We start from the raw sequence: 7986 nt of genomic DNA on the forward strand, positions 1-7986 counted from the left end.
ATACAAATTGGCACTTTTCAGAACAAATCAAAGTTATATGAAAAAAATGCTCTACATCACAATTGATTAGAAGAATGCAAATTAAAACAATTCTTGTGGCAACACCTCATACCCATCAGATTAGCTAATATGACAGAAAAGGAAAATGACAAATGTTGGAGAAAATGTGGAAAAATAGGGACACGTGTTAACTATTGGTGGAGTTTTGAACTGATCCAACCATCTGGAGAGCAATTTGGAACTATGCCCAAAGAGCTTACAAAATTCTGCATACTCTTACACAGAAATACTATTACTAAATCTATACCCCAAAGAAGTCAAAGAAGAAAGGGACCTAGACATACAAAAATATTTATAGCAGCTCTTTTTGTGGTGGCAAAAAATTTGGAAATTTAGGGGATGTTCATCAGTTGCAGGACATCTGAATAAATATGATCATGATGGAATACTATTGTGCTATAAGAAATAATGAGCAGGATGCTCTAAGAAAAACCTGGGAAAACCTACCTGAACTGATACAAAGTGAAATAAGGAGAATCAGGATAACATTGTTCACAGTAACAGCAATGTTGTATGATGATCATCTATAAAAAGTAATTCATTTGGATCCCTATTGTATTCCAGTCAGTATTAGTCAATTTGATTGGATCATATAAATGTTCTGCATATAAGGCCCAGATTTTTTTTTAACTTTATTATTTGGGGGGATGGAAAGGTTGATCTGGGTTTTCTTTTGCAACATAACAAATTTCTTTTGGCAACTAATAAGGAAATATTTTGATGACTGGGCATGTATAATCTATATCAAATTGATTACCTTCCCAAGTGAAAGAAGGGAAAGAATTTGGAACTCTGATTTTAAAAAAATGTTTAAAAATTTGTGTTTATATGTAATTGAGGAATAAAATAAAATTTAAATTAAGGAATAAAAATTTAGAAAATAAAAAATTGAAAAAAAAACCTATTTTGCCCAATTATAAGCAAATAAAAATAACACAGAATAAATGAATGAATACTTACTAATACATTTAGTACCCAGATTAAAAGAAAAAGCAATTGATTATTGCTTTTTGATCCTATATGATCCTATATGAAAAAAAGAAATTAAATAAGTCATAAATGAACACCCAAAGAAAAGCAACTTTAGGACAAGCTAGACTTATAAGTGAACTTTCAAAGAACAATCAATTCTAATATTATATAAAATTACATATTTGTAAAAATAGGAAAAGTGGGCCTTCTAATCTTTTTCTATAATGGAAATAAGATCCTGATACCTAAACCAGGGAGAAAGAAAGCAAAGGAGAAAAAACTCATTATAGGTCAATATCCCTAATGAACAGTGACAAAAATTTATTCAATAAAATATTAATAAATGGGATACAACAGTATATGTGTTTTTAAAATTATACATTATAAATAACCAGGTTAGATTTATAACAAGAATTCAGGCTTGGTTCAGTGTAATGGAACTTTTCTCATGTCCAAATTACCTAAAATGGAGGCATTGATATGGGCAACTAAAGAGACCTATTTTGGTTCTACTTTCATGTGTTACAAATGTGGAAGTAGCTCCTCTCCACTGGCTGCATTGCAAAATAAGCTGTCTTTGAAACTAGATTTGGACAGTCTTGTCCCTCTCTTTCAGGTGTCATTCAGGGATAAAGGTAATGTTCACCTGAAGCATAGCACCATGAACTAACTAGGTGAAGAGAAAGGCTTACCTTCCTCTTTCCCTTTAGACCCATTGGTCTTTCCTTTTGGCCCCAAGAACTGGATTTATGATTTGGGTCATTTCATTTATGCTTTTCAATTTTGGTATAGGCAGTAGAATCTCCAGACCAGGAAACTTGAGACTTGGCATTCTTGGAGCCAGGATTCTAGGCTAGATATTGTTGCCAGATCAGCAAAGAAACTCTGAAAATCTAGGACACAAGTCTGGGGATGGGGGTTCCTTTGGACTTGGAACTTGTTACAACTTTGCTATTTAGGAACTGAATTTAGCTGTGAACTTAAATTTTCTTCACTCCCCAAAGATTGAGGGGAGGGCTTGGGATGATATTATGCTCCCCATATTTGGGGAAAGAATGTCTCTTTTTTCTCAATATACCTCTTTAATATCTAGAGCCAGAAGAAAGGATTTCAGAGGCCATCTAGTCCAGCCTGCTCACAAAAACAAATGACTTTGAGCAACTCATTTAACTCTTCTAGACTCTCGTTCCATATCTGAAATGAACAGGCCTCAAACTTGTTGGTGAGTTAGGGGATGTCTACCCCAAGCATGTGAAGACTTTCCTGGTAGAATGGGCAGGTGAAAGCAATCTGGTCCAATGTCCATGAAGGCAACTGAAGCAGGCACTGTAGAAAAAAGCTCAAGAAAGCTTGGCATCAAAGATGCCAAGCACATCCATTGCATTCAGGGCCATCACCAATTGTCTTGACTTTTGTCCTACCAGTGGATTTCAAGGATTCAAGAAGAGACTGTGAGATTAATGTCTTTTCACAGCTCTGTCTCACTTAAATCCAATTCACAAGCAAGTCAAGATATTACCTGTGATATTTTAAATCCTCTTTGAAAATGAAGGACAAACAACAACCCACCAAATCTGTTTAATGGACCTGAGATGCTGAAGATACCCTAAAACTGGGGAAACATATACTGTAACAGAAATGCTAGACTGAATACTTCCCAACCCTATTAAGTATACTGAAGAATTCTGAGGAGTGGAGTAAAATATGACATATCTAGTCTTCAGGCATTGGGGGCGAGAGTAGTCACTGTTACATAAGAAACATTATAAGCATAATAAACTATGTTATTAACACAAATAGTAAAAATCATATGATTATATATAACTCTATAAAGCATAGAAACTTTTCTTGAATACAATAAACACTATTTATCTAAAACTGAGAACTTCATATGTATAATGAAGAAAAGTTAGAAGCATTTTTAGTAAGAACAGGGTAAAGAAGGTACTCATTATTAATACTACTATTTAAGATGAACACTAGAAACAATAGCTACAGCAGTACAGTAAAAAAAGAAACAAAGAAGAAACACGGGCAAAGAGGAAACAAAATATCATTTTCTTAAGATGATATTATGCAGTAAGCTCAGCCAAGGTGGCAGAATAGAAGGAGGAAGTATATAGCATAAATCCTTTAATATAATCCTTTCACAAAGATCTAGAAAAGGAACTAGAATGAGTTCTGATCAGGAAATCCAGGACAAAGAACAGGAATGCTAATCATTCCATTAAACAGATATTAAAAGAAGACTCAAGCTGTTTACCTAGTCAAGAAGTCCCAGACCAAGAGATCTCTCATTAAGGAATCCCAGTCTTGTAAAAGTAATGAAACATGTGCCAATTTATATTTCTATCACTCTTTACAGATTTATGGTAAACTACTTTGGGGGGGCCTGTACTTAAGGAGAGCATTCCAGGATAAAGCAGGGTCATAAGTTCTGTACTATATGTTGACTGAAAAGCAATCATTTCAGAAGAAAACAACATCTTTGTGGCTCCAGCTCTAGGAGTTGAATATGATCTCAGTTCTAGTCTTCAATCCAATCTGAAGCCTAAAATAACAGGACAGTGATCCCAGATCAAATGTGAACCTACAATTCTGTCACTTGAACCAAAAGAGCTTTCTAGCTGGCTCTCAATGGCTGAGTCTTCTGGAACTTTCAACTAGGAAGAATGACTTAGGTCAGGAACTTGCAGGATCTAGAGTAGGAGGGCATGAGCATTGTATCATACCATTTTGGAAGCACTAAAAATATGCAGCACCCCAGCCAGTCCTATCTCTGAAATCCTGAAATAATGCACCATTTACTAATCTCCCCCAAAGACCTAAGATGACAAAGTTTGGCTCATTCTCCCCAGAAGGGTCCAGAACCCAGTCCTACTGTAAAGTCCAAAGTCAGGATGTAAGCTAGATGAATGAATTAACAAAAATAATTTTTCCTCCTCCCCTTCCCCCAAAAGAAGGAGAAAAGCTATTATGGTTAAAAGAGTACTCAAGATGCAAATCCAGAAGAGAATTACTCCAAAACTTCTATAAAAAAGGCCTCAAAGAAAAACATAGCTTGGATACAAATACATGTCAAATTCCTAGAAATGATGACACAACAATGTATTTTTTAAAAGCTAAAAAAAAAAAAATTATTTCGGGGCAGCTAGTTGGTGTAGTAGATAAAGCATCGGGCTGGACCTGAGTTCAAATTTGTCCTCAGACACTTAACAGTTCCTGGCTATGTAACTGTGGGCAAGTCACTTAACCCAAATTGCCTCCACAAAAAAAAACAAATTTTTTTGAAAAATCAAATGAGAACACTATTGAGAAAATGAAAAAAAAAAAAAAAAAGGAATGAGAGTTATGGAAGAAAGGTTTAGAAAGAGAATTAGAGGCAACTAGGTGGCACAGTGGATAGAGCACCAGCCCTAAAGTCAGGAGGACCTGAGTTCAAATATGATCTCAGACACTTAATACTTCCTAGCTGTGTGACCCTGATAAAATCACTTAACTCCAGTGGCCTCAGCAAAAACAAAAGAAAGGAAGAAAGAAAGAGAATTAACAACTTGGAAGAAGCATAAAATTTTGCCTAGGCAACAAACTTTAAAAATTAAAATGGTCAAATGACTCCATGTGATAAGGAATAGCAAAACAAAGTCAAAAGACTGAAAAAAAAATAGGCAAAAATGCAAGGTATATAATAACAAAAACAACTGATCTCAAATCAGATAACAAGGAAATTAAAAAATGTATTAGACTACCGGAAAGCTTTGACCACCCCTCAAAAAAGAACCTAGACTGCTTATTTCAAGAAATCAGAAAAGAAAACTGCCCCTCCTTTTTTTAAGACTCATAAGGCAAAGTCAAAATAGAATCTCCTGGTCATTTCCTGAAGCTTAAAATGAAAATTCCCAAAACATTACAGTGCCAAGTATGTGCTAACTGCTAAGGATACACAGAAAGGCAACAGTCCTTCACAATCTAATGGGCACATAAAAACAACCATATACTAAAACAAACTATAGTATACATAGGAGACATCCAACAAATAAAAGGCACTAACCTAAAGGGAAGTTGGGAAATACCTGTAGATGTTGGAATATTAGCTGGAAAGAAATTAGGGAAGGCAGGAAGCAGAAAAAAGGAGGGAGAATATTCCAAGCTTAGGGAACAACCAGTGAAAAATGTTTTGTGTCTATAGGTAGAGTGTCTTGGTTGTGAAGAGTGCTAACTTACAAATAGAGTATTTTATATTTGATCCTAGAAATAATAGAAAGCCACAGGAGTTTGTTGATTATGAATGGGAGGTGAGGGAGAGGGGAGACTTTGAGAATTTTCCCTCTTGTGTGACCTAAGTTGCCTAGCTCCTAAGGAAAGAGTTCCTTCATACTGTCCTGTCCTGTATGTGTGTGTGTGTGTGTATATATATATATATATTCTCCCATGTATAACTTCTTTGATTTCTGTTTTGCTACTGATTTGGATAAATGTTGGTTTAAAAAAAATTTTTTTTTTTAAATTTTAACTATTCTCTATTCTATTCATTGTGGAATTGGTGTTTGAAGGGAAAGGGGTCAAACCACAGATCTAGAGCTTGGGGCTCTCCTTGTCTACTAAAGTAACAAAGCAATCAAAAGTTAGAATGAACCTGGTCATACCCCCTAGATTAATAATATTTAGGCATGTGTGTGTGTGTGTGTGTGTGTGTGTCTAGGTCTAGGTATGCTCTGGATAGTTATACCAGGCCCAATAGGCACTCCTTTTCTGAGGAGAGCAGAAAGGCCTCCTGTCCCAACTTCCAACCTCAGGCAGGAATAAAAGTTCTTGGAGAAGAATAGGTAGGGGGAGAAGAGGCTAGAAATATCTATTCCACCTCCTTTTGAGTCATACAACAACAATCTCTATTTGCCACAAGTAGACCTCTTTCTACATGGAGGACTGTCCCCCATTCCTTCCTACAAATAAATCATTGGTAACTTTGGAGAGAGTGATTTTGGTTAAATCATGAAGTCAGAAGCAAGAATGTAGAGAATTAAGAAGAATGAGAAGGAAGTAGGTAGTAGAAGCACCAAATGAAGATAACTCCTTCTCAAGGAGATTAGTCACAAAAGGGAATTGAGGAATTGTTAGCTACCAGAGATGGATGGATCAAGTAAAAGTTCTTTGAGGATGGAAGAGACATGAGCATTTTTGTAGACAATAGTGAAGCATCCAGTTGGCAAGAAGAAATTGATCATAAATGAGAAGGTAGGGAGGAGGAAAGAGGCAATCTTCTGGAGAAAATGAGATGGAAGGGGCACAAGGATGTGATGTAAACTATATCCCCTTTAATCTTTGGAGGGACCCTGATGTAAACTGTGCCCCCTTTAACCTTTGGCGGATGGGTCAGAAAGAAATCTTTGGAGGAAGGCTGCTCCTGACTTTCAAACTCTGGTCTCTGAGGAGGCCCACCCAGCCATAATCTCCCAGATATGTAATATTTAATTGGAGATCTTAGTCTGGGGCATAATCACCATCCTCTATTGCATTGAAAAATTAGCCCTTAAATCTCCTCAGCTTCAAACTTCAGAAGGCTAATAAAAGACAACTCTGAACCCCGAATCTTTGCTAATGCCCTTCTGGATTTAGCCCACTGAGTCTTTCTCAGTATAAATCTTTGCAAGAAGTCCTAACAGTGAGTCCCTTGCTCACTGATGAAGATATTTTCTTCTTAGTGTAAACCCATTTTTGCAATACTCCTAACAGGATTTTGTCTGCTAAGAAAGCTAACTTCTTCACATACTGCTTTCTTAAGAGTAAATAAACACATTCTTGCCACAAACCTTGAGCTTTTATTCAGTGGGGTTTGCAAATTCTTTCACAAAGCCTTAAACTGGCCAAGAGGATCCCATGGCTGTCACGGGATCTCTCAACCCTCAATTCTCACCCCATCAGATGCATGTAGGGGGCTTTGCCTTGGTAAGGGATATGGGTCACTTCTTAATGTGAGACAAGGGTGAAGTTATATAAACAGTGGCAGAAGGCATCTGGCTGATGTCAGATGAGGAAGGGATAAAAGAGATCTTCAATAAAATATATAAAGCAAGGTTTTCAACTAAAAAGGTTGTTCAGAGTAATGTTGTTCAGAAATCTAGAAAACACTCTAGATTGAAGTTTGATCAAGGAAACCAAGAAAAAGACATAGTAAATCATATTTCCAGCTTAGGGTGGTTTACAGAGACCAAAAGAAAGGTCTGAGGATGAAAGAACTAAGTGTAGCCAGGAAAATGCTAGTCAGGAGCATATAGCACCAGGAAACACTAATGGTCAAGGATTAGAAGTCTGAGACAGGACATGAGATAGGAAGCACTAGGACAAATAAAAATTTCAAGGAAACCCTGAACAAGTGTTGGGAACAGGAATGAGTTCACCAGAGTATCCAGTTCTGGATCACAGATCCAGGGCTGAGAGGAGTGGTTTTCGGCTTTGTCCCTAGCTGTGGTACTGGAACAAGTTCTGGAAACAAATAATAGGTGTATGACTCCCATCTCAGCAGCAGAGTGGTGTCTCAGTTCTATCCTTTAGTCTAGTATATAACCCACAGTGGAATAAGCAGGCCAAGAGTCCCAGATCAAAGGGATCCCTTGATTCAGTCACTCTGAAGCTACAGAGACATTCAGCAGGCCAATAGAAGATGAATGAAGCAGTAGTCTTCTGGGTCAGGAACTTGCAGGCTCAGAGCAGGAGGAAAATGAACAGGCCACCAGGAAAAGGAGAGTTGTAAGCCCCCAGCTTGAGCTATAGCAGGAGAGCAAAAAGGCCAGAAAGCCAGGCCACACAAATTCTTTGAAAATCAGAATTGGTCAAATGAAAGCTAATGGTGCATGGACATTTGGAAAGAAAAAAAAATTAAAAATGGAAAAATAGAATAAATTATGAAATATCTCATAGGAAAAAACTAGCCCGAAAAACAGATGGACAGAAAAT

The sequence above is a fragment of the Sarcophilus harrisii genome, chromosome 3 (genome assembly GCF_902635505.1).
Source record: "Sarcophilus harrisii chromosome 3, mSarHar1.11, whole genome shotgun sequence".
Lineage (NCBI taxonomy): Eukaryota > Metazoa > Chordata > Mammalia > Dasyuromorphia > Dasyuridae > Sarcophilus > Sarcophilus harrisii.